Raw genomic sequence first — 27,505 nt, 5'->3', positions numbered from 1 at the left:
CATGTGCAATTTAAAATTTCTGAGTAGCTAAAAAAAGAAACAGGTAAAAGTCACTTTAATAATATATTTTATTTATCCCAACATATATCCCAAATATTAGTTTCAACATGTGATCAAGAGTTAAAAACTATTATGATTTATTTTACCCTTTTTGGGTTCTCGAGCCCCAATGAGTGTTTGATACCCACAGCACACCTCCGTTGGGACTGGCACAGTCTAAGTATCCCATGGCCACAAGTGGGTGATGGCTGTCGTGTCACATAGCACAGTTGCAGGCTAATTTCATAGCCATAACATAAAACAGGGATAGAGCATGAGTATTTTATTTATAGAAGGAAGGTGGAGAGGATACTTGTGAAGTCCCTGGGAGGTGAATCACTGCTAATTTAGTACAGTAATCATTAGAAGATAAAAGATACTACCACTGACAATACTAACAATGATAGTATTGTTAGTAGTACAATACTATCATTGTTCTATGATTAGAACAATAATAGAGATGAAAATTCTCCTGGAAACCCAGACTATGTATTCTCGATAGTCTTCTTAAAATTATATGAATACATTTCAATTCTTCATTTATGTGCCCTAAGATAGTTTTCTTTGTAAGCATACTCTGCTGTTTGGAGTATGGAAGTCAACTGGACAATCTATATGCTTTAACCAGCTTTTTTGCATTTTAAGGCATTTCCTAAGTCTCCGTATAGCTTTCTCTAACAAATTCCTACTACCACAAACCACTGGTTGGTATAGACCATCTTATGGTTCCAAAAAGGCAAACATCAAGATTTCTATGCAGCATACTACATGAAACTACAAAAATACATCCAGCCCCAGTGAGAAAAACAAAGAGTATGACACAGCTAACTTCAGAAGTTTGGCCCTATTTGGCAAATTGACTTTGCATATGATCTTATTTATTTCAGTCACCCCTTCCTTCTACCTGAAGACTAAAGTGGAGAGAGAAGAGCAGTGATGGACATGGAAAAGTAGTAGATGAACCACAAGCTTCCAAGGAGGCCAGAGCGAGTCTGTGGTGGAAGGGATGGGCAGGTCAGTGGGGGAGGTGCTGTGGGAAGTGTGTGTGCTCAGTCACTCAGCTGCGTACAGCTCTGCAACCCCACGGACTATGGCCCGCCAGGCTCCCCTGTCCATGGGACTATCCAGGCAAAAACACTAGGGTTGGTTGCATTGTACTACTCCAGGGGATCTTCCCCACCCAGGGGTCAAACCCGCAACTCTTGTATCTCTCCCATGGCAGGTGAATTCTCTACTACTGTGACATCTGGAAATGGATATACTGGTAGAGTCTCTGGTGATACTGTGGAGCCGAGAAAAGGATACCAGAAACAAGGAGGTCAAGGAAGGAGGAGGCAGGTGAGGCTTCTGTCATCCACAGAGAGGTTAAAGCAGGTGACAGGATGGTGGGGAAGGGTGGAAGGGATGTCTGCAAGCCCAGATTCTCACTGCTCACTGACATCTGCCCTCTTCATGCACATTTCCTAAACACAGGGCTGATTTATTTCTTCTCTTGTGAGAGACCATGGTACTGATACCCATTATTTCTCCTTGCTTAGGAAACTCATAAGAATTAACAAGCCTATCACGTGGACTCACTAAATCTGCCATACTTCGTGCTCCTGTCAGGTGGTAAGTTTATGTTGAGAAAAACTGGGGTCTCTGCCTGAATTCCAGGTCATTGTTACTTTCATTCATTCATTCACTCATCAAACAATTCTTGCGCACTGTGTCGGGCACAGGATGGTGGGGTTTTTTCCTCCCTAAAATACCACAAAAAGGGGGAGTCTGTAACAACGAAATGTTACTTTTTCCTTGCCTGACTGAGAATTACCATCTCTATGGGTCTCTCCTCTGTTTACTATTCCTTTGCTTCCTCCCTTCTCCCTATTAAATAATAGGAAGATAAATGTCATGCCATTTTAAAAGTGGCCAACTCCAGTGATGACCTAAAGACAGGTCCCAAGATCCAGGGAGGAGCTACTTCTTGGCAGATGTGAACATGCTACACTGCTCCTGTGGTTCTGATCACCACTATTCAGGGTCCTTCCAGCACAGGGACCCCACCAGAAGTAGGGCTGGCTGGCAAAGTGTGATCACGGTAGAAAGAGGAGCTTCATGGTTATGGACACATGTGGCAGAAGCAACTGGAGTAGAGCATCAAGTCTCAACAAACTTGCTGGCCACTCCTGATCACATTTTTAAGGACTCATCCCTCCAGTCCATTATACTGAAGACCAGTGAAGATGGTTACTGAATGTCAACCACTACTGGGCCCCAAAAGGCTACAGTCCCAGAGACTCTAGAGATTGCTGTTTTTCTACTATTGTTTTCACAACACATCTCCTCTTTTAACTCATTTTACCCTTTGTGTGTGTATGATTGAAAAGTTTTTTCTTTTTTTCTTTTTTTTACTTTGTATTGGAGTATAGTTAATTTATAAATGTCATGTTTCAGGTACACAGCAAAGTGAATCAGTTATACATATACACAGGCATATATATATATGCATAACTTTTTTAGGTTCTTTCCCTGTATAGGCCATTACAGAGTACTCAGTAGAGGTCCCTGTGCTACAAAGAACATTTTAAGGGCTGAATGTTCGTCTTCCCCCACAATTCGTCGTTGAAGCCCTAATTTTCAGCATGATGATATTGGAGGTGATATGTGAGACATCTGGGGGAGACTGAGGTTTAGATCAGGTCATGAGGGTGGGGCCCTCACGATAGGATGAGTGCCCTTATAAGAAGAGACACAGTGACAAGCCAGCCATCTGCAAGCCAGGAAGAAAATTTTCACCAGGATCCAACCATGTTGTACCTTAACCTGGGACTTTCAGCCTCCAGAACTGTGGGAAAATGCATTTCTGCTGTTTAAGCCACCCAGTCAATGGAATTCTGTTTTGGCTTCCTGGGCTGACCTATATACACCTCCAACTTTGCTTTGAATTATTTGGTACAATCAGAAAAGCTGACAAGATTGTAGCAATTCTTCCTGTGCTACTTTATGTGCACTTCATTCAGATCTCACTGGATACTCCAGCTCATTAAGAAATGAACTGGAGGAGAAGAACACACTGGTATGGGGCCACATTCCAGTAGAACACAAAATTCATTTTTTTTTTTTAAACATAAAGTTGATTGTTTTAAGTAGTATAGTTGTGAAGGCTTTCTAAATTTGCTTTCTTTTGGAAATTCAGTTATTTTTTTGTAGAGCACTAACCTCTGTATGTCAGGCTCTGTTCAAAATTTCAGTTAAAATTTCTTATTACATTAAGCTGAAGAATTTCAAATTAAAGAAAATGAGATAGAATAAATGTTCAAAAATATGCATGACCTCCAGGCACATCATCTGCTCCAAGTGAAGGGCATAGATGAATTGCTGGTTTGTTTCCTGACCATGACCCTCTCCCCACTGGGGGAAGTTTCTCCAAGTTTCCAAACTGGTTTAATCGGGCATGTTTTAAGGTTGCCTCTGTTTATTACCTGGTCATGTGAGCACAACGCTCTCAACACACAACAGCTTACCCTCCACATGGCCAAGGGGGAATTGGGGTAGTTAGGGAAAAGAATCAAATTCTAATTTACATCCCCAAAGTGAAAGTGAAAGTGAAGTCTCTCAGTCGTGTCTGACTGTGACCCCGTGGACTGTAGCCCACCAGGCTTCTCCGCCCATGAGATTCTCTAGGCAAGAATATTGGAGTGGGTTGCCAGTTCCTTCTCCAGGGGATCTTCCCGACCCAGGGATCGAAACCAGGTCTCCCGCATTTCAGGCAGACGCTTTAACCTCTGAGCCACCAGGGAAGCCCATTTACATCCCAAACTAGCCACAAATACAGAACATGTGGATCTCAAAATAGAAATGTTCTTAAACACCTCTGAAAACACAGGCCCTGGAGTCAGCTTTATTACTGATAATGATAACTACATGATTTTAAATCCATTTTGATTACAGGATATTATTATAAGTAAAATTAACTACATTTTAAAAAGAGTCACAGCTTGGTTCCATCATCACCATTTGTGCTTAGGCAAAGCTGAGTCTATCTGCCTATGGACAGAAAAGCTTTTATGACGGATTAAGGTAACTCCCACCAGCCACGCTATTCCCTGCTCCTCCTCGTGGAAGGAAAAATGAAAACAAAGGCACAGAAACTATGCAATTTAAAGATTATAGTTGGTGTCCGAGGAAGCTATGCTTTTGGAGGCTGGTCTGAACTGCTGGGAGAAACAGCCTGCATCATAGTTTTAGACAATGAGTTTGAAACTGGTTGAGGTGGCTGAGCAAATGGTGAGAACCACTCAGGAGTCATCATGTTTTTATCTGACTGGGGCATGCCGTCCCTCTGCACTGACTTTGTCAGTATAGCATTCCACGGAGGTTAGTGTCATCTCCGTTTTACAGCAGAATCAACACCAAGTTATATAAAAGCCACACACTGAAATTACGATGTTATTTCGTATTACCTGCTCTGATACACTGTCAGAACCGTACTCAGGATTGCTTCTCCATAAAACTTTCAAAATCCTCTTTGGAAGTTGAACATCACAGTCTTACCTGAGAGAGACATACATGTTCTACCTTTATGGGACAATCTGATCACTATTGGGACCCCATGGAGGCTAGGACCAAAGGGATCTTAGAACAGGTGGTAAAGTAGTGAAAACCAAGAGCCGGTATCAACATGCAATAAACCAAACTTAGAGCAAAAAGTTCCTCCAAAGATAAAGGGATAGAGGACAGAATTCATTTCTGTGTAATCTGCTATGAGATTGAACCTATTAAACCAAAAAATAGGACACGTAGTAGGAAAAAGTCAAATTATACTTGTGCACATGCGTGCTAAGTCACTTCAGTTGTGTCCAACTCTTTGCGACCTATGGACCCACCAGGCTCTTCTGTCCAGGCAAGAATACTGGAGTGGGTTGCCATTACTTCCTCTGGGGAATCTTCCTGACCCAGGGATTGAACCTGGGTCTTCCACATTGCAGGCAGATTCTTTACTGAGTGAGTCACCAGGGAAGCCCCTTAGGATAACATATTTGAGATTTCTTCTGCACATGTTAGTTCCTCCTGCAGCCTCTGCAACGCCCCTTTACCACATATTCACAGGTCCAGGGATTAGGACCAGGACATCATCAGAGGCCATTACCCAAGTCTGCAACACCCACAAAATGAGCTAAGCATAACTACAGATCTTTATTTTTTAAACTAAGAACTAAAAGGAATTGTATGGAAAAAGAGGCAGACTGGGCAGCACTGTCTATAGCCTGGAGGTTCTCTCACCAAAATTACAGCTGTTCTCCAACTGCCCCCTCAGTCACTATTTACATGCTATGACTACTGTCTTTGAATAGACTGGACCTTATTATTGGCTAGTTTCCTATTTATCTGCCATAACATCCAGTTCAAGTGGAAAAAAAAAAACAACCCACAAAACCCTGCATATGCAAATGAGTTCATACCTGGGTCTCTGGATTCACAGCACATACTCATGTGTTATACAGTATTACAGTGCTTCAGAAAACCAGGGTCAACAGTGACTGATTTCTGGTAGTATATGTTTAATAAATGTGTGTTGGAAAGACAGATGGGTGGATGGTGTGGGTCGATGAGTGGATGGATGGATGAGTAGGTGGGTGGATGGATGAGTGGGTGGATGTATGGGTGTGTGGATGGATGGAGGCATGGGTGAATGGATGGATATGTGGTGGATGGATAGATGAATGGGTAGATGAGTGGGTGGATGGATAGATGGATGGATGACTGGCTGGCTAGTTGGGTGGCTGGCTGGCTGGCTGAACGGGTAAGTAGGTGAATGGATGGATGGGTGAATGGATAGGACAGAACACATCCAGGAGCCTTTGGGATAAAAGCAAGGCCATCAGTTTGTTTCTGACCCATCAGTTATCTGATTTGCCTTAAAAAAAAAAAAAAAAAAAGAATCACTCTGCAAACAAATAGAAGACAATGTAATGTGGCCCTGACCTTGAAATAGAAGAGTTCAATCCTTTCTGCTCTTGTCCAGCCTAAACTTCCCACCTCTCAAATAATGCCAAATTCTTGAAATTCACCAATAGTTGGGCCTCTGTTATTTACCACAGACCACAGATGCTCTAAGCTTGAATTGAAGCTGGCAGGTAGATGTCTACACTTTCAAAAGTAGAGCACCTAGGATGGGAAGGTACCAGAAGAAGCCTCGTGAATCAGAGCAATGATGATTTACAACTTCATCACCACCCTTCCAGCACAGAGACTTTCCTGCATGCATGCTAAGTCGCTTCAGTCATATCTGACTCTTTGCAACCCTACGGACTGTAACCCATTAGGCTCCTCTGTCCAGGGGATTCTCTAGACAAGAATCCTGGAATGGGTTGCCATGCCCTCCTCCAGGGGACCTTCCTGACTCAGGGATCGAACCCACGTCTCCTGTGTTGCAGGCAGATTTTTTACCCACTGAGCCACCTGGAAAGCCCAGAGACCTTTCTAGGAGATCCCAAACCTAAAGGTAAGCTATTTTGGCTTGATCTACATGGCCTTAGCCATTGACAAGCTGGCAAGGCTGCACGATGTTAAATGGTGAGTGGAAATGTTCTCAACCTCTTCCTCCACAAAAGTAAGGCACATTCAGTTTAAAAGGGAAGTCTACAATTTTAACCATTCTGTGCTTCAAGCAAATATCGTTTGTCATGGAAGGCCAAGAAAATGGATTCTCTGATTCTTTCAGTTGAAGGTCCTTAAAAGACCTTCCTGCATGATGCACTGTAGAAGTGCACTTGAGGGTGTGTGTTGGGTGTGTGTGTGTGTGTGTGTGTGTGTGTGTGTGTGTGTGTGGGGGTGTTGTGCGCAGAGGCAGTGTCACTTCTGCATGAGATGACTTATACCTTGGATGATGGCCTACAATAATTTAATTTTGATTGCAATCCTATGTATGCCCTTTGCTACCACATCCCAGAGCATTTATTAAGGGACTCTTAAGGGAGTTGTCCTAGGGGTCTCCCGGGTAAGCTGGCATGCATGACATGAATGGGTTCAAAGGTTCAATGGCAGTGAAGATGAAGCCCAGATACAGTGAAGACAGAGTTAGAAGAGAGCAGAGCTGGGAATTCCAGATGGCTTCAAATCCCAAGATAAGACGAAAATTCCCAAACTAGTGCTATCAGACAGTAAAAGATAAACATGATCCAAAAGATGAATGAAAGGAAGATAAGACACATAGGTTTAGAAACCTGTGACCATGTCCATAGAGAGCTGCTAGAGAGCAAGAACATGACCACTTGGCTCAGCAAAGTGACAAGTTTTGTTTGTTTGTTAAGATAACCACCAATGCTAGCAAAAATACAATCAAACAGCACACTTTCAGAGAGTGGGAGTGATAATGACATACATGGCCCTTTGGGGAAATGAATTTAGCACTAGGTAACAAGAACCTTTAAACTGTTTAAAAGTTTTGGCTCAGTGATTCTACTTCTAGGAATCTATCTAAGGAAATAATCAGAAAAGCAAGGATTTATTTACAAGGATATTTGAACTTATCCTGGAAAAAACAAGATGGAATTAACCAGAGTGAAATGGCTGAGATAATTATGACAAATCCACACAGTAAAATCTAATGCTGGCTTTGAAACAGAATTCAGAGAATATCATGCAAAATTATCATAATGTCAGATAAAAAAGCAAGATATACAACTATATGTGTGTGTGTGTGTATACATATACATGATCCTGATTTCATATTGAAAATAACAAAGAAGTGCAAGATTGGAGGCTAATACAGCAAAATGTTACATATTTACTTATTTTTAATAATTATTACTTTTTATCATACTTTTTTATTGTAGTATAATATCTTTACAATGCTGTGTTAGTTTCTGCTGAATAACATGAATCAACTATATAAATACAAATATCCCCTCCCTTTTGAGCCAGTCCCCCACCTGCCCCGCATCCCACCTCTCTAGGTCATCACAGAGCACCAAGCTTAGCTCCGTGTGCTATACAAGAGTTTCCCACTAGCTACTTGTTTTACACATGGTAGTGTATATATGTCAACGCTACTCTCTCAACTCATAAAATGGTAACATGTAATGAGATCTTTGGAGGAACAGGACTATGATTATGCAGTATTTCTATTTTCTTCTTCAAAGTTTCTCAGCTTTTTCCAACTTTTTGTACATGAATGTGTGGTACATTTAAAGTCAGACTTACATCACAGAGCAGAGCTCTGTAGGAGTGAAGCAAAAGCAATAGAAATTTTCTGTGGTCTGTGGGTAGCATCTCCCCTACTTCCTGTGAGCCCCTCTGGATTCATGTTACAAGTGGATTCTTTCCCTAATTCCAACATGAAGGAGGAGGGAAGAGGAAGAGGTGGGGAGGGGAAGAGGGAAGGAAAACAGGATAAGGTGGAAACTTTTCAGAGCAAAATTTTTCAACCGTGGCACACAATGGAATTACCTGGGAATCTTTAAAACATCCTCATGTCTGGGTTCTACCCCAGACTACCAGAAAATCATAGCCTCTGGGATCGGGGCCCTGGTGCACATATTTCAAAACACACCTCAGAATTCTCAGGTCTAGCAAGGTCTGAGAACCCATAATATATAGAGGAGAGTTCTCAAATGTTAGTGTACATTCAAATCACCCAGAAGTCTGGTTAAAATGCAGATTGATGGACTTCATCTCCAGAGTTTCTAACTGACAAGTCTGGAGTGGGGGCGCTGAGAATCTTCATTTCTGACAGGTTCCCAGGCAATGATGCTATGAGGTTGAGGACCACATTTCCAGAACCACAGGTATAGAGCAAGAATTTCTTGAATTTGCCACAGGGACCTTGAGTCCTACCCACAGCAGGTTCTCAAATTTTAGTGACAAGCCAGATTATTATTTCTTGCATTAAACACTGACTGGCAGGGTTTTTTTTTTTTTTCCCAAAGAAGGTAAAGTTCTGGAAAATCAAGACAAAGAAAGTAAACGCCCACTGGCTAAGCAGCTACAGGGAACTGGGCATGGACTGGACCCTTCACATCCTCTAGAACTCATCCCATCCTCCTGGAGGGAGGCATGGCCATCTCTATCAGGAAAGTGAGAAAGTGTTAGTCACTCGGCCGTGTCCAACTCTTTGTGACCCCATGGACTGTAGCCCACCAGGCTCCTCTGTCTATGGGATTCTCCAGGCAAGAATACTGGAGTGGGTAGCCTTTCCCTTCTCTAGGAGATCTTCAAGCCAGGGATCAAACCTAGGTCTCCAGCATTGCAGGTGGAATCTTTACCAGTTGAGCCACAAGGGAAGCCCAAGAATACTGGAGTGAGTAGCCTACCCCTTCTCCAGCGCATCTTACCGACCCAGGAATCAAATCGGGATCTCCTGTATTGCAGGCAGCTTCTTTACCAACTGAGCTATTGGAGAAGCCCGAACCTGGGCCTCCCATATTTTGGGCAGATTCGTTACCGTCTGAGCCACTGGGGAAGCTAGAGGAAGTTTCCCTGGTAGCTCAGCCAGTAAAGAATCTTTATCATAGGAAAATGAAAACTGAGATCCCAGGGAACGGGGTCATTTGCCAGGGACAGGCAGGTAGTGAGGGGTGGGGCCGAAAGGCAACCAGGGTTGTCAGATACCCAAGTCCTGGCTTCTCTCCCACTGAGAACAGACACATTTTACTAAGATAAAACTTCTCCTCTGAAAAAATATCATGCTGCCTCAAAAGACATGACCTACATAATATAGGTAAGTGCAGGAGCAATCGTATGAGTTTATCACGCCTTTTTTTTTTTTTTACAGTTATTAGCACAAGGAAGAAGCAATGCATTCAGTATAAGAAAACATCTTCTCAGCCTGCCTTTAGCACAAATTCAAACGTACTTTCAATGTGTATGTTTGTGAAGAATGAGCCCATCAAAATCCACTGGGAAGTTTGGAGGACGCTGGACACTGATGCTAAAGGGGATTACACTAAAGCAGACATCCTGAGTAGTCAGTAAAAGCAAAGCAAGAAACTACAGAAATTATTTGTAAAAAATATGAGATTTGTCTACTTTGATTTTAGGACTTAACTGTATTCACAGCCTCCCCCTGCAAGGCATGGCTGGGTTTACCCACATCTTCAGTCCTGCCCTAGATTCCACTTGCTGGGGAGCTCCTTATTACCTGTGAGTGTGAGGACTGCTGTGTTCCAATTGTTAGGAATAATTAGGCTGGAGAAAACTCTTATTTTCCCACCTCTTCAGCACTTTCCCTTCTAAAGCGAAAACTTTGTGTTTGCTATTAGGCAAAAAAAAAAAAAAAAAAAAAAGTGGGAAGGCAGCCCATTATGGGCTACACAGAAGTTACCTGAGGTATTTTCTAAAAACAAGACAGAATATTCTAGAAAAAACACAGAATGACCCACTCAGCCCTATACTATCTGAGAAAATATACTTAGCTATCAATGTTCAAATAATATAGATGCCACTCCTCAAACTCCTGAAACTCTCATGAAACCTGACATCCCAGGTACCTCCAGATCCAGGCTTTCATTTTACAAAAGAATGATCTCAGGACACAAATGCTCCTAAGATTCACAGGCTCTATTGTGCTATAGAATGCACCCAATGCTGATTAAAAGAACCATCTCTTCTGTACTAAGACTTGGTCCATTTCTCTCTTCTTGCTGTGGTTACAGTTAATCTCTTTGCCCGGCTCCAAACACATGTGCAGACATCTCCAGCAAGCTGATGATGGCATCAGAGAAAATGCTATATATCTACCAGTCTTGCCTTCTGCCTTTAAGCGTTGATTACTGCTGGCAGCTTTCTCCTCAAATCTGCATTCCACACCAATTCTAATTAATTATATTACTAAATAATAATTAATTGGATAAAACTATAATGCCAGCTCTGGCTTCTCTTGGAGGAATGCCTAAGCAATCCAGCACAACCTCAAACCTCTTGTGGTCCATAATGTGGCTCAGAGTCATTGATCTGAAACATTTATTTCTAATTCAAATACTACCTGGGTCTGAAAATGACCGTAAGAGGCAGGGCCAGTTGTCTATCCCAATATTTGATCTTCCTTTATCTTGAGTCCTGTGTTGTGTGCTGTGCTAAGTCCTTCAGTCATGTCCAACTCTTTGAGACCCTGTGGACCATAGCCCTCCAGGCTCCTCTGTCCATGGGATTCTCCCGGCAAGAATACTACAATGGGTTGCCAAGTACTTCTCCAGGGGATCTTCCCAAACTAGGTATCAAACCCAAGTCTCTTACATCTCCTACATTGGCAGGTGAGTTCTTTATCACCTTGAGTCCTAGGATTACCAACTTACAGCTGAGAGTCAGGTCACTTGCTATAAAGACTACATTTCCCAGCCTTTTTGTGGCAATGTAACTACCTTGCTATAGCCATGTAACTTCATCTTGGTGAAACTGATTTGAGCAGAAGTACTGGGTGAAACATTCAAGGGATGTCTTTCACGAGAAAGTACATGCCCTCCTTTCTTCTTGTGGATGGAATGAAGATGTGATGGCTGAAGCATGTGCAGCCATATTGGACCATGAGGTGAAAATCACATACTTAGCATGGCAGAGTGACATCACAAAAGATGGCAAAGTCCTTGATACTACAGAGGTGCCACAGCAGCATGGACTCCTACACAAGGTAGAAATAAAATCTATTTTCTTTCAGCCATTATTATCCCGGGTTTTCTGTCACAAGTGGCAAAAACTAATCCTAACAAACATGCAGTAATGAAAATATTTTCAAACCTCCAAATGATCAAGGGTCAGCTTGGGTTACAGTCATAGAGATCAGGGACAGGAAGTGGATCCTGTAGGACCATTTCAAAAGCTTGCTGAGTTCCTGCATACTCATGGAGACTCGGGCTGAGTATAAGTGACTAGAGAATGTCCTGAGGCCATAGGACGCTGCCACACGGTGCTGGCTAGAGTTGGGAGCACTTCCAGAGCCTAGGCCGTCCTGGTCAGGGATGGACAGCAACAAGACACCAATGCCAGGGAAGCCTTTGCTGTGCTGCCCACCTCTGCAAATATATGCTCAGCCTCCTCTAGAACCACTTATCGTCACCACTCCAGCCCCAGTCCTCCCCACTGCCTCCTCATATCACCTCCAGATGTTATGTTAATACATGGCTGTGTGCAAAGACACAGCTCAAGGGTCACCAGCTCTTTAGGGAGCACCGTTTCCATCCGGTAGAGACAGAGCCTGAGCTGAGTTGCCAGCTGGGAGAAATGCATAGCAGACAATGAGACATGCAGGGAGGAAGACCAGCTCAGGTCACACGGCAGGAAGTGAGGCCCATTCCTCCTGGCAGCCAGGGTGCTTTGCCAGCTATGCAGATTCAGCAAGCAGGAAAGATATAAACATGGGTGCACCTTTCAGCATATGCTTCCAGTCAACAGTAAGTCACAGGTGGTGTGAGGAAGGAGGTGTTCTGGGCCCCAGGAGGCTGCATTCCTGTGTGTGATCTTGTATAGATCACAGCTGCTCTCAGCAGGGTCACAGTGGGCTTACTGTATAAAAGCAAGGCTGGGGGCTTCCTTGGTGGTCCAGTGATTAAGAATCCACCTTGCAATGCAAGGGACACTGGCTTGATTCCTGGTCTGGGAAGATCCCACACGTTGCAGAGTAACTAAGCTGGTGCACTACAACTCCTGAGCCCACGTGACCCAGGGCCCGGGCTACACAACGAGAAGCCACTGCAATGATGAGCCCACGTAGCCCTTGCTCACCACAATTAGAGAAAGCCTATATGCAGAGACAGAGACCCAGTACAGCCAAATAAATAAGTATATCTTTTTAAAGAATTAAACAATAAAAGCAAGTCTGGTGTCTTAAGAATCAACATCTCAAAGGTGGAAGTTCAGTTCAGTTAGTTCAGTTCAGCCACTCAGTCATGTCCGACTCTTTTGCAACCCCATGGACTGCAGCATGCCAGGCTTCCCTGTCCATCACCAACTCCCGGAGTTTACTCAAACTCATGTCCACTGAGTAAGTGATGCCATCCAACCATCTCATCCTCTGTCGTCCCCTTCTCCTCCCACCTTCAATCTTTCCCAGCATCAGGGTCGTTTCAAATGAGTCAGTTCTTCACATCAGGTGGCCAAAGTATTGGAGTTTCAGCTTCAGCATCAGTCCTTCCAATGAATATTCAGGACTAATTTCCTATAGGATGGACTGGTTGTATCTCCTTGCTGTCCAAGGGACTCTCAAGAGTCTTCTCCAACACCAGAGTTCAAAAGGATCAATTCTTCGGCACTCAGCTTTCTTTATAGTCCAACTCTCACATCCATACATGACTACTGGAAAAACCACAGCTTTGACTAGATGGACCTTTGCTGACAAAGTAATGTCTCTGCTTTTTAATATGCTGTCTAGGTTGTTCATAATTTTCCTTCCAAGGAGCAAGCGTCTTTTAATTTCATGGCTGCAGTCACCATCTGCAGTAATTTTGGAGCCCAAAAAAATAAAGTCTGTCACTGTTTCCATTGTTTCCCCATATTTGCCATGAAGTGATGGGACCAGATGCTATGATCTTAGTTTTCTGAATATTGAGTTTTAAGCCAACTTTTTCACTCTCCTTTCACTTTCATCAAGAGGCTCTTTAGTTCCTCTTCACTTTCTGCCATAAGGGTGGTGTCATTTGCATATTTGAGGTTATTGATATTTCTCCTGGCAATCTTGATCCCAGCCTGTGCTTCATCCAGTCCAGCATTTCTCATGCTGTACTCTGCATATAAGTTAAATAAGCAGGGTGACAATATACAGCCTTGATGTACTCCTTTCCCGATTTGGAACCAGCCTGTTGTTCCACGTCCAGTTCTAACTGTTGCTTCTTGACCTGCATACAGATTTCTCAGGGGGCAGGTCAGGTGGTCTGGTATTTCCATCTCTAAGAATTTTCCATTTTTTTTGTGACCCACACAGTGGAAGGGAAGCTGTATTTCAGTCTCCAGGAGGTTCCAACGATCAGCCAGGTTTGGCAATTTCTGACTTAGAGAAACGCACCACACAGGGTGTTCTGTGGGCCTGCAGCATCACACTCATTGGAAATGCAGACTCTCAACCTCCACCCACACATACTGAACCAGAATCTTCATTTTCACAAGATCCCAGGTGAATCATGTTCACACTGAAGTTTGGGAAATGCTGGCTTAGGTCCATGATGTCATGACTTCATGGAGAACGTAACATATTTAGCCACTGTCTTGGGAACCAATCTCAACACTTGCTTTTCATTTTGTTAATAAAAACCACTTACTGTGAGATTATAAGTGATAATGCTTTTAAAGGTTATGATATAGTGTGAAATCCCACAAGGTCTAGTGGTTAGAATTCCTGCTTTTCACCAGGTGGGCTGGGTTAGACTTTTGGTGTGAGAAGGAAAAACATTTTGGGCTTCCCAGGTGGCACCAGTGGTAAAGAGCCTGCTTGCCAATGCAGGAGACATAAGAGACACTGGTTCGATCCCTGGGTTGGGAAGATCCCCTGAAGGAGGAAATAGCAATTCTCTTGCCTGGAGAATCCCTGGACAGAGGAGCTTGGCAGGCTATGGTCTACAGGGTTGCAAAGAGTCAGTCACGACTGAAGTGACTTAGCATGCATGTAGTGTGAAAGGTCAAAAAATTATAGCTTAGTTTTTGCTACCACCATTATTAATAGCTGTGTTATTCACCGATCTCAATTTATCACAACTCAATGGGATCATTGAGGAAATAGGAATTTCAAATTCTGAAGTAACTCTTTTGACTTGAGACACTTTATCCCCAACCCCTGGCAAGTCAACACTCTCCCCCAGTGAACCAAAACACCTTCAAAATCTTAATCCTGGCTGATACTCCAAAGGCAAAAGAAAATGTCCTGGGACTTGAGGTCTTCAACCAAAGTGCTGGCTTCGACCAACAGCAAAGCCAACTGCTCAAAGCCACTCTCAGAAGAGAAAAGTGGCTTCCAACCCAATATCACCATTCAAGGAGATACAGTTTCTTCACCCTTGTGTGACGGAAGAATCAAGGGGCTGCCGTTATCCACCCGAAAAGCTGCTGCCCCCAAATTCTCACACTGCACACAGTCATTACTGGCAGATAACTGAACAGTGGGTCAATGCTTTTTTAACCACCGCTGAACTGCTGTCAAGCAGATGGGACCCACATGACTGATGCAGCCATCAATTTGTGTCACTGGGGCTTTTGCAAGGAAGAGGCAGGCTGAGCGGAGGAACCAAACTCTGTCCTTCCCCTTTGAGTCTCCTCCTTCTGCTTGATGTCTGGCCTTTGTCAGGGAACTTGGGGCCCAATGCCTGGCCTCTTCCGAATAAGCTAGGTCTGCACTTCCGCCACATTCCTCTCATTTGTAAGCACCAGGAGAAACCACTCTGTGGATTACAGTTTCAAATGCAAACAGTGGCCACAATGCAAACATTTGCTGTGGGGTTCCTAGCAAGGCTGACTTTATAGAGAGTGAAGTCGGGTGAGCAGAAGACTGGGGTCTCCCATCTAGTCCCCAGGTAATAGCTTTTGTTCCCAGGGTACAATTAAGTCACTGTTCACTTTTTTTGTGTGTGGACCGAATACACAATGCCTTTCATTCTCAGGGACTAAAGAAAACAGGGGTTGGCATGAGGTGTCCACATTTTCCTTAATGAAATGAACAGCCCAACCCGAAATTCAAGTGCTAAACTTTCAACAGCAAACAAAAGGCTCATGTTCCAGTCCAGTTCACTGAAACCAAGTGACTTTTATATCAACCTCGAACCTTGGGAGCATTTACTTACTTATTCTTCTCTTATCAGCACGTTTAGGGGTCAGCTCTACATGTAAGCAAGGAAAACAAATAGAGCAAATGACACTTAGGATGAAAAAAAAATTGCTGAGACTCATATCCAACATGGTATGTGTTCCTGAATGCTTTCTCTGCCTCTCCTGTCCCCCAAGTCTGGGGAGTCAGGTATTTCAGACATTTGAACAGAAAATTCAGTCTTTGGAATAAAATCTCTGGTGGCTGCTGTGAATGATGACTCTCTACCTTCAAGAAAATCCTGAGAAGCGGATGTTCTCAGTGGGCTTTTCACTCCCTGAAAAAAGTTCTCTGCTTGCAGGTGCCCCATGAATTCTAGCTCTGCATGTAAAACCTGTATTACTTACGCTGTGTGCAATTGACTACTTGTTTGCATAACAGAATAAGAAGAATGGAAAAGAGCACGGCCCAAGTGGAGGGTAATATCCTTGAAGTTAAAGCAAAGTGTTTGACGATATATAGATACACATGGCAGATTTTCATCAAAGTCATTTTGAGATGTAATAAAATTAGCCCCAAACCTAACTTTTCTCCCCCTTACTGATCAATTCAGCAGTAGTATCTGTCAGTGTTAATAATTAGACAAGGTTGGGATCAGAAGGAAACTTTCTAGTAGACAGAGAAGCCTGAACAGTCAGAATGAAGGGTGACTCCTGTAGACACAGGAGGGAAGCAAGACCAGGAGTCCATACAGGCCCAGGTGATATCTGATCTGCAGGGTTTGGACCTTCTTTCTCCTGGACTGCAGCACACTCTTATCACATAAGAGCAACAAAAATAATATTAGCAAGTGATTCAGTTATGCAAAGACCAACACTAAAATGTGCAATGCAAACTTCAAGATAAGGAGTGTAAGAATCACGTGCAGGAAAAACGAACTGCTTTTGTTTCAGAAGCTGTTCCAACATGCTAAGGCCCAGAAGCGCGAATATTATAGGGCCAGAAATAAAATCACGACATTCAGAGTTCTCGAAGTGGGTTTTATGGTGATTTCCTTAATCAAAAGAGAATAAGTAAAAATAAGCTGACATTACTGGACAGACGTGTTCTCTGGAATCTGAAAGAGAACAAAGCAAGAGGACAGACAACTCTCAGCCTTGCATTTACAGCGATTTGGCACCATTTCTACAAATGACACAAAATCAGTGGGCTGGAAGACCTCTAGTACAGGGATCCCCAACCTCCGTCCGTGGACTGGCACCTCCTGCCAGATCAGTGGTGGCATTAGATTAGAAATAAAGGGCACAATATATACAATGCACTTGACTCATCCCGAAACCTTCCCCCTCTCCACCCCTAATCCATGGAAAAACTGTCTTTCACAAAATCCATCCCTGGTGCCAAAAGGTTGGGGACCGCTGCTCTAGCAAAGTCTGAGTTTAACCAGAAGCCTGGCCCAATCCAGTCCTTGCTGCCCCATCCAACACCACCCTCTTCCTCCCCCAGCGAACAGCTGGGCAGTCAGCCTTTGTGGCTTAACTGACATGTTTCAGGAAATCTATTTTCACCTCAAGTGCTTGCCAAAGGTGGGACGGTAAAGTGTTTCTATTTATTAGAAATACTTGTAAATGGCGTGTTTGTGTGTGTACTTGGGTGCCCATATGGCCGGGGGTGGTTTACACAGGGCTGAAAAACTTTATTAAAAATCTAAGCCAAGGATCATCTGGGGTCTTCAAAAACAGAGTCCGGGGCCTCCATGAGGTTCTTATTCACTGGACTGGGCAAGGCATAACTGCCCATGTTAACAGGCTCCCTGGGCGCTTTGAGGCTGTGAAGTCTGAAACCCCCAGACTTGCAATCGTTCTCAACCAGAGTTACAGGGAGCTGTTGAGAATGCAGGTGCCTAGACCAGACGTGGACCAATGAAATCCTAAGCTCAGAGGCTGGGCCCTGATGGCAGTGGATTCTAAAGTTCCCAGGAGATTCCCTGGGACCACTGAGACTCATGCAGGCTTGTGTCGCTTCTGTGAAATAAGGATGGCCTAAGGCATTCCTGCATCAAGAGAGTGCCCCCCACCCAACCACCAAATTTTTAAAATCACTCCTGCTAGGTTGACACTTCCTTTCAGGAGCCGACTCTATTCCTCTAAACTCCCTTCCCAGTATGAAGCTTGCTCATTACCTCGGCTCAGAAGTACACCAAGTCCTTTGTTGTGGCAAGATCCTCCTTCAAACACAGGGGGTAGATGATGAACAACTGCAATTTTAAAATGGATCTGCTCTGCAACCACCCCAAATTATAAACTACAGCTCACACAGTCCTTTTTCCCCCTTTTCAAGGATTTTTAGAAAACGATTTTTTAACGACTTCTGTGCACTCCCCAGGGTGAGTTTAGAGAGCCTCCTCGTCTCCATCCTGGTGCTCAGCCACCTTGCAGAGTTTAGACCCCTGTGTAGACAGAACAGGGGTCGGGGGGGGGCGGTGGGGGTATATGGTTATAAGCTGCAAGGCAATGCTATGCATACTGCATCTCATTTTCAAACTCTTTAGCCAAGATTTGTTGAAGCTGAGGGATTTAAAGCAGGCTCAGGAAGGTGGTGCCATAAATGAAAAACATCTCCCCCACTGACTGCATTAATTAGAAACTGAATTGTTTCACCAAATTCTTTTAAAATGCAAGTACCCTCAAAAGCAGCTAAGCATCATTCACTGGGGAATATTACTGTAATCTGATGATCAAACTGGAGGGCTATGGGATGATTTTTGTTTGAGCCACACAGTGTTTTGAGAAGAAATGAATCCACTGTCAATATTTTAAACTAATTCTTGGCACTGCCTAGACTTGGAAGAGGTGGCAGTGCTGGCCCACATCCCCACATATGACCATCACACAGTGAATAACGGCTGGCCACTTGCGATGACTCCGTGCCCTCTGGCAAGACACAGGCCTCACTGCTCCCTACTGCCTTGGTCAGCCTCACTCACTGCTGCAGAGCCCTTGCCAACACCTGAGTTTGCAAACTCTTCTTCCCTCTAAATCAACAGAACCGGTGATAAGATCTGCAGTCACATTTTTCGTCTCCTACTGCTGAGCCATGGGTCTCAGATGGTCACAACCTCCTAGCTGGATGAAGCTGGAGTTTTTTTAATATTACTATTCTGATTAAGTAGTGACAGCTTCTTGGAGATCCTATGAGTATGAAAAGGAGCTGAATGTGACTGTGAAAGTATTTGGAAACTAAAGTCATAGACGCCTGTAAATGACAGTTGTTCAATCAGTTCAAGACGGCCACTTGGAACAGTTGAGTTATGCTTGGGTGGGAACACCATGGAGGGCAGTCTGGGGTGCGGGTGGGGAGTAAGGGGGCTGGGCTCATGGGTTAATGACAAGGCAACCTGGGGAATTCAGGCAATACCCCCCTAAGAGGGCCAGAGATCTCAGCCTTGCACCTGGAAGAGCACAGATCTGACCAGACTTCCACCGCAGCTAGCTGATCAGTGGAAACCACGTCAGGGGCTGAGGCTAGTTTAGGAAGTTGCAAGATGCATTCTTAAACAGGGACCTCCTAATTCTCCCGTTACTTCGGGTTCTGACCCAGCATTTCCAGTTGAGACCGGGGTCTTCTGCTCCACACCTGGTCTTTCTCTAACAGGAAGAAATACAGGTGGAAGAAAGACAAAGAGAAGCTGAGAAGACAATCACTTACTTCTACCCCATCCCCCCACAGACCTTATCTTTCCCTTTATTATCAGTTTAGTAGGTTATTTGCATTTTGGCAGGATTTCCTTTTCCCAGGGCCTATCAGCTGAGTCTGGAGGAGACGGCAGATGGCCTACTGCACAGCTAATTTGAGTACATATTCAAGACAATAAACAGCTACAGATTGACTTGGCACCAGCCACCAGGGAGGGGACGCCAAGTATTTCTCATGTCCGCCATGTCCCCTGGACTTTGCCTTCACTTGCTTTGCCAGTAGAAAGAGTATATTTTAATCTTCTAATAATTGGTTTGGGAGGAACTCTATATTTCATAAGCAGTCCAGTTATATCTTTAGATGAACTATGAGCACAAATCTTTGCACTGGTAAACATTATCAACCAGAGTTCTTGCTATTTTGCTCTCCAACCAGTCACCAAAACATACAGGTATCTTTCCAAAGGTATATATTGTACATTTCCAAAGTATATCTCTTTCCATATTGACCACACGCAGGAATCAAACACCCTACTGAAACCCTCTGTGTGTGGTAACCACACTCCTCTGTTCCAGCAGCCCAGTCATCTTTTCAAACAAGGAAATAAAGTCAGCCTGTTAAGACCAGCACCCCAGTGTTCACTGCTTTCCTTTCATCCTTCTAAGAGGTCGATTAATGCATCTATCCCATCCTCGTTCTTCTTCAGAACATCAGTCTACAAGATTTTTTTGGTTTTGTTTCTGTATTTAGTATCTGTCACAATCTAGGCTAGTTCTATAGTCAACAGTACTGATATAATTGATTCTCCCTATTTTTATTTTTGGTAGATCCTTTAAAAATCCGAGTTTATTTAAAACATTCCTTTTCTAATCAATATTTATCTCCTTTTACCATTTCCTTTCAATTGGAACACCCTTAAAATGATCACATTCACTTTATTAGTCATATTCTGTACTCTATGGCTATCAGCACTGCTAATCAAGACCCATCCCTATTAAGTGTCCATCAACAGATGAACAAATAAAGATGTGGTGTATATATAATATATAATGAAATACTACTCAGACATAAAAAAGGAAATTTTGCCATTTGTAACAGCATGGATGGACTTGGAGGGTATTATGCTAAGTGAAGTAAGTCAGACAGAGAAAGGTAAATACTGTGTAATATCACTTATATGTGGAATCAAAAAATAAAACAAACTAGTGAATATAACCAAAAAAAGAAACAGGCTGTATCTGTGGATACAGAGGACAAACTAGTGGTTGCCAGTGGAGTGAGGGAAGCAGGGAGGGGCAATATAGGGGTAGGAGATTAAGACATACAAACTATTATGTATCAGATAAGCTACAAAGATACATTATATAACACAAATAATATAGCCAACATTCTATAATAACTATAAATGGAGTACAACCTTCAAAAACTGTGAGTCACTATACTATACACCTGTAATTTATATAATACTGCACATCAACAGTACACTTAAATTAAAAAAGACTCTTTCATAATTTTCTTCTTCATGAACCACTGAGGACCTTTGTTACTGATTGTCATTCTTGGGCATCTGGCTTATCTTATGGCCTTGCTATTCAAAATGTAGATTGTGGGAGCTTGTCAGAAATGCAGACTCTTGGGCCCCTCTCCAGACCCACTGAATCGGAAGCTGCGTTTGAACAGGATCACAGTTGATTCACATGAGAAGCATGCAGTATGGCATGCAGTTATATCCAGGACTCGGCAGCCATGTCTCATGGTCAGGGCAGGGTTCGCCCTCACAAAGGAGTTATTCTCCAAGCTTGGTCTCCCAGTGGACCGCCACGTCCATTGTGTGCCAGGATCTGAGTAGAGGCCCCAGAGTCAGTGAAGGAGAGGACAGCCTCTTTCTCTAGGAGGTCAGCATCTAATAGGAGACCCTAACATGTAAATCCCAGGTAGCTCAAATGGTGAAGAGTCTGCCTGCAATGCTGGAGACCTGGGTTCCATCGCTAGGTTGGGAAGATCCCCTGGAGAAGGAAATGGCAACCCACTCCAGTATTCTTGCCTGGAGAATTCCATGGACAGAGGAGCCTGGCAGGCTCCAGTCCTTGGGGTCACAAAGAGTCAGACACGACAACTACTTTCGCTTTCAATCTGTAAGCAAAGAACCACAGGGCAACAGAGAAAGTACCACTTACAGAGATGTGTATCAAGGGCTCCGGGAGAGCTCAGAGAGGCACCTTGCTCTTGAAGATAGGACATGAAGTTCTGAGAAGGAAAGGGGCAGAAAGCCATTCCAGACTACGGGGACAATATACCCAAGAAGGAGCCAAAAATCACATCACGTTGGAGAAGAGCAAGAGGGTAGGTCTAGCTGTCACAGAAGGTAAGTGAAGGCAGTTGGCCACAGCCAACCAAGAGGCGCAGAAACCACCGCAAACTTCATAGTTCAAATAACAGTCATTGACTTGCTCACGGTGTGATGTTTACAATATGGGCAGGCTATCCACTCCTCACGGTTTTGTCCTGGCTCATTCACATGTTTGCAGTCCACTAGGACTGGCTGGGGTTGATGGCCTAACTCACATATCTGGTGGCACATGTTGGCCATCACCTAGGTCTCTCGCTCCATGTGCCTCTCACCCTCCAGGAGCCTACCCAGAGCGTCATTACATGAGGACGAAGTGGTCAAGAGAGCAAGGCCTAGCCTCAGAGGTCACCACATCCCTTCTGTAGGACTCTGCTGAGCCAGGTCAAGTCACAGGCCAGCCCTGATTCAAAGAGAGGGGAAGAACAGAAATGCCAAACTGCTAAGGCGGGTGGTGCCCCTTGCGGAGGTTCCTCAGGGAACATGAATATTACCACCTACCCCAGAGAGGAAAGAGATATCATTAGACCATGTATTTATACCTTCTCTGTGGGCCCCTTAAATTCAAAAGCATTCAAAAAGCTTAAAATCCTACTTACTTTTGTAACCCCACTTGTATTTCCCATAGTTCTTTCTGGTGAGTACTTAATAAATTCATGTGGATTAATTAAATTGTCACAAATGCACATAATTATAAACTTAGGAATTGGAGTTTATGGTCAGAGAATGCCCAAGGGTCCAGTTAATAAAGAATTAAAAGTCTTTTTTGCTTACAAAACACGTCAAGACGACAGAATAAGAACATAACTGTTACACAAAGAGTATGTGCCCTGGAATTCACCAGTAACAAATCTCCAGACAGATTACTGCTCTCCTTCCATTTTCCAGCCTTCACTCTAAATCCCATCGTTTGTCATGATGGAGGTAAAACAGTTTGAGAGGTCAGGACCTGCTTTAGGTTCCATAAAAAAGCAGAGCAAGTCATCATGTCCAGGCAGAATCCTCTTTAAATCACTCTTTAAGCTTAATATACAGCAAATTGTCTTTGCTCGGCAGTAGCAGCAGACTGCTGTTTCAATCTGTCTTCCTAATTTGGGCAACTGACAAGCTATCATTTTATGAGTTAGACTTGGCAAGATTTATTTCCTTCTAGACATTGTGCCTGAGATTAAGCAAATGGAATGGTAAGGTTATATGGGAGTCTCAAATTCCTCTAGGCATAAATAATGTAGGGACTTGGATTAGCAAATGACCCAGTTCCTGACCCCTTTTCTGTAAAAATATAACTCTTTATTAAAATAACTACTGTGGCAGTGCTATTCGTCACATATTTCAGCTACCTTTCTGGTCAGCACACGGTAGGGAGGCACCCCCATACTCTTCAAGTTAGGCTTGGCCACATGACTTCCTCTGGCTGATGAAACGTGAGCCAAAGTACTTGCCTTGGATGAAAAGTTTCAAGAGCCAGTCCTTGATTTGCCACATCCTCTTCCCTCACCCAAAGTGACTGCCATTTTTCAGATGGTAGAGCTTAGGTACCAGAAACAGGACATGTGAGACAGAGCCCTCAACTCACTCATACTGGCCATTGGCATTGTTTGTTACAGTGGCATGACTTTGCCCATCTTAACATAAATAGATGAACACAATTACCTTAAACTGCTACAAGGAAGAAAGTGATAGCCCATTTAAGCAAGATGGCTCCTGATTTCAGGGCAGTTGAAGTGCAATAATTACTCTGTCCCTCACTTCCCTCTGCCTGAAAGCTCCTACTTCGCACTTCTTGCCTGCCTTGAATTTAGGAAACTCCTTTATATCCTTTCTTTGCAGGGAATGCACAGAAGTGACTGGGTTAAGGGAGAGAGATTGGGGCATATCAAGCTCCTCTCTGTACGGGATCTTGGCCTTGACCCCTTGGATAGCACCCCCAAGCCTAGATCATGGGGTCAGAGGGTCTTTGTGTTGCCTATCAGGGCCGTCTCACTCACAATCCTGACCCTGAGGGCAAGGGGTGAGCCACTTGCCTAGAGTAAGAAGTAAACTCAGGTCTAAAGCCCGGCTGTTCCCAAGGCTCATGGCTGGCTCATAGACTATTCCCTGACACTAGTACATGCACCGCATGGAAGCCAATGTCTTTCTTTCTTTTTTTTGAAACCAATTTCTGCCTGCCATCTCCTTCCCCGAGAATCTGACTTGCCTTTTCTGCCTCTGGTCTGAGATTCCTCTGCTTCCCCAAGAGGTTTCTTTTCTCTGGTCCTACAGCTACATCTCCTCAAAGGCCACCCCTGGATGCCCAAAGCTGATCACTTCCAGCTGATCACAGCTGCTCAGCAAGAAAACCCCACCAGGACTTTCCAGCCCAGCACCTAACAGTCCTGTTCTTACCTCACCACTTTGAGGAGCCAGGGCCCACACTCTCTGCGCCCTCTTCTTTCACAGACCCCCGTGAAGCACAGAGGAAGATTAAATTACTTGTCTGCTCAAACCACGAGGGTATCTGGGCAATTGCAGTCTGCAAACCAGCCTCAGGAACTCTCCCCAATCCTTTCTAACAAAGACCTAATCACTATGAATGAGTGTCTTTTTTAAGCTGCAGTTTGATGAACTATCATCTGAAAAAGACTTCTTTAAGGGGACAACCCTTTTTCCCTTTCACATTTTAAAACCCATTTAAATAGAAGAATTTTAAAAGAGACCCATGCAGAGGAGACCTCACAGGCAGCTGCTTTATCCCACACTTCTCCATGACAAGACACACAAAGAAAAGGACACCAAACAGAGACACAACACACTCTTTTCCTCTATTTTTGGAAGAATTCAGCGCCCTCAACCACAAAGGGAAGCTGGCATGCTTTAGCAGCAAAGAAAAAAAAAAAAGCAGTTGAATGCCTCTAGTATCAAGCGCAGGCCATTTGAAAGGAGTCTGTGCCCCAGTTCTTGATGCCATATCCTGAACCCCAAGAGGGTAGATGCTGAAGACCCCCAGCTGAGCTGCTGGCTGCCTGCCTTATGTCCACCCCGTTCCATCTTCCCACCAGAATCAAATTTTATTCATGGCAGCAAATGTGCCTTGTCTCCTATGCTCTAGGGGAGGGGCCAGGGTGCCTTCTGACACAGTCTGGTTGATAAGTGGACAGTCTCAGGTGACACTTCCAGGACCCCTTATGCTTCCCTTCCTCTTGCCTGAACCGCAGGCATGGTGGATGGAGCTTTGGGGGCCAACGTGGAGCCTCACAGATGACAGTGACCCCTAAGGATGGCAGGGGAGAAACCCATGTGGAGTTTGTGTCTCTAATGGCACTCAGTGGCCTCCATGCCACTTACCTCCCTACTTTCGTAGGAGAGAAAAATTAACCCTTTAACATGTCAGGATTACTGTGCTCAAGGTACACAAACATCACCCCCAAAGCAATGCCTATCCAACCTACCATCTGAATGGGGTCATTCTCTAGGCCTGGAGAATTTCTTTTTCCACGGGAAGTCAAAAACCTAGAGGAATTAAAATCACTGGAAGACTTCGTTACACTAAAATCCACTTTGGGCAGACACATTTGGTGCACTTTGGGGTGATGAAAGGAACAGAATAAAGACTTAACATGCGTTGCTCTTAAAATATGAAATAAGCACAAACTACTCCTCATCTGTGACCACAGTCATGAAATTAAAAAACACTTGCTCCTTGGAAGAAAAGCTATGACCAAACTAGACAGCATATTAAAAAGCAGAGACATTACTTTGCCAACAAAGGTTCATTTAGTCAAAGTTATGGTTTTTCTAACAGTCATGTATGGTTGAGAGAATTTCCTTCTATAAAGAAAGCTGAGTGCCGAAGAATTGATCCTTTTGAACTGTGGTGTTGGAGAAGACTCTTGAGAGTCCCTTGGACTGCAAGGAGATCCAGCCAGTCAATCCTAAAGGAAATCAGTCCTGAATATTCATTGGAAGGACTTATGCTGAAGCTGAAGCTCTAATACTTGGGCCACCGGATGTGAAGAACTGACTCATTAGAAAAGACCCTGATGCTGGGAAAGATTGAAGGCAAGAGGAGAAGGGGATGACAGAAGACGAGATGGTTGGATGGCATCACCAACATGAAGGACGTGAATTTGAGCAAGCTCCGCGAGTTGGTGATGGACAAGGGAGCCTGGCATGCTACAGCCCATGGGATTGCAAATAGTCAGACACAACTGAGAAACTGAACTGAGCTCCTCATCTAATACAATAACTGTCTAGATATGTTAGTTATATATTATTGATATACCTGGGGAAAAGGAAGAAAAGATAAGATAGAAGGGCATCCGAACATCCATAAGTGGATGAATGGATAAAGGCAAAGATACATACAATGGAATACTATTTAACCTTTAAATATACAACCTTTAGCCCAGCACAATGGACAGCACAGAACATTTCCACAATCACAGAAAGTTCTATCGCACAGCATTGGTAAAATGCTACTCTATATACTACATGACACAGTGATGGAAAGAAGGCTTCCTGGGGCACTGGGATCTACATGTGATGCATTCAGTTCAGTTCAGTTCAATTGCTCAGTCATGTCCAACTCTTTGTGATCCCATGAACCACGGCATGCCAGGCCTCCCCGTCCATCACCAGCTCCCAGAGTTTACCCAAACTCATGTCCATTGAGTCGGTGATGCCATCCAACCACCTCAATCTCTGTTGTCCCCTTCTCCTCCTGCCCTCAATCTTTCCCAGGATCAGGGTCTTTTCAAATGAGTCACCTCTTTGCATCAGGTGGCCAAAGTAAGAGTTTCAGCTTCAACATCAGTCCTTCCAATGATATGTTAATTATATATTATTATATATAATATATAAAGGACTGATCTCCTTTAGGATGGACTGGTTGGATCTCCTTGCTGTCCAAGGGACTCTCAAGAGTCTTCTCCAACACCACAGTTCAAATGCATCAATTCTTCAGCACTCAGCTTTCTTTATAGTCCAACTCTCACATCCATACATGAATACTAGAAAAATGTGATACATAAATTTATGTGATACATAAATTATATTATTAGCACATAACTTATAGGGCTCTTCAGTGGGGAAAATGGGATCAGACCTCTCAGGCACACAGTAAGAGCTCAGGGAAGACCAGCTATTATTTTGTGCAACTGGAATATGAATGCACACAAACACATATACATTGGTGACTTCTTGCAGAGAGGGAGCATGAATCTGTCCTCTGTACACCCTCCTCACCCCCAGAGAGTGCATAAGACTGATTAAACAACTGAAATGGACAGCCCCTCTGAGACGGCCCACGAGGCACCAGGCACAGTGGCCAGGCTCAGGGAGGTCTGGTCTCCCTTCTCCCACCTGCTTATCAGGAGTCCACCCACAGGGACCGTAGGGAGAAGGACCACGTGCGGAGCCCACATGGGGGGGGTGCGGCCCAGAGCAGGCTGTCAACGAGTCAGTGAGGGATCCACAGATGAAAACTTGCTGCTCATGTCAATAGGAACCCCTTCGATCACAGCCCTTCCCTTCAATGACTCTGCAGTGATAGATGTCAGACACCCAGGGACCAGCTAGTACTGGGAATTGTTCATATACCTCAAGAGGGGCCCTGATATTCACTGACTGCTTTGCACCTCGCATATCTAGCATACTGCTACTGTGCAAGAAGTTTACGTGTATGGATATATACATATGCTATATTTGTGTATAGGGAGCACATAATCAAGGGATTCCAAGAT

The 27,505-nt window shown here is 43.9% G+C and overlaps 1 protein-coding gene and 1 long non-coding RNA gene across 4 annotated transcripts in view; one reads left to right on the top strand and one right to left on the bottom strand.

Annotated features, from left to right (window-relative positions):
- DAPK1 (death associated protein kinase 1) overlaps positions 1 to 27,505 on the bottom strand; it is a 207,751-nt gene that overhangs the window by 121,542 nt on the left and 58,704 nt on the right. The window lies entirely within an intron of this gene.
- Positions 1,286 to 10,101, top strand: LOC136176291 (uncharacterized). Its single transcript, XR_010664568.1, has 3 exons — positions 1,286 to 1,377; positions 1,578 to 1,650; positions 9,797 to 10,101. It is a non-coding gene; the product is annotated as an uncharacterized lncRNA (long non-coding RNA).

The sequence above is a fragment of the Muntiacus reevesi genome, chromosome 10, assembly GCF_963930625.1.
Source record: "Muntiacus reevesi chromosome 10, mMunRee1.1, whole genome shotgun sequence".
Lineage (NCBI taxonomy): Eukaryota > Metazoa > Chordata > Mammalia > Artiodactyla > Cervidae > Muntiacus > Muntiacus reevesi.
This window is presented reverse-complemented; position numbering and strand designations above follow the sequence as displayed.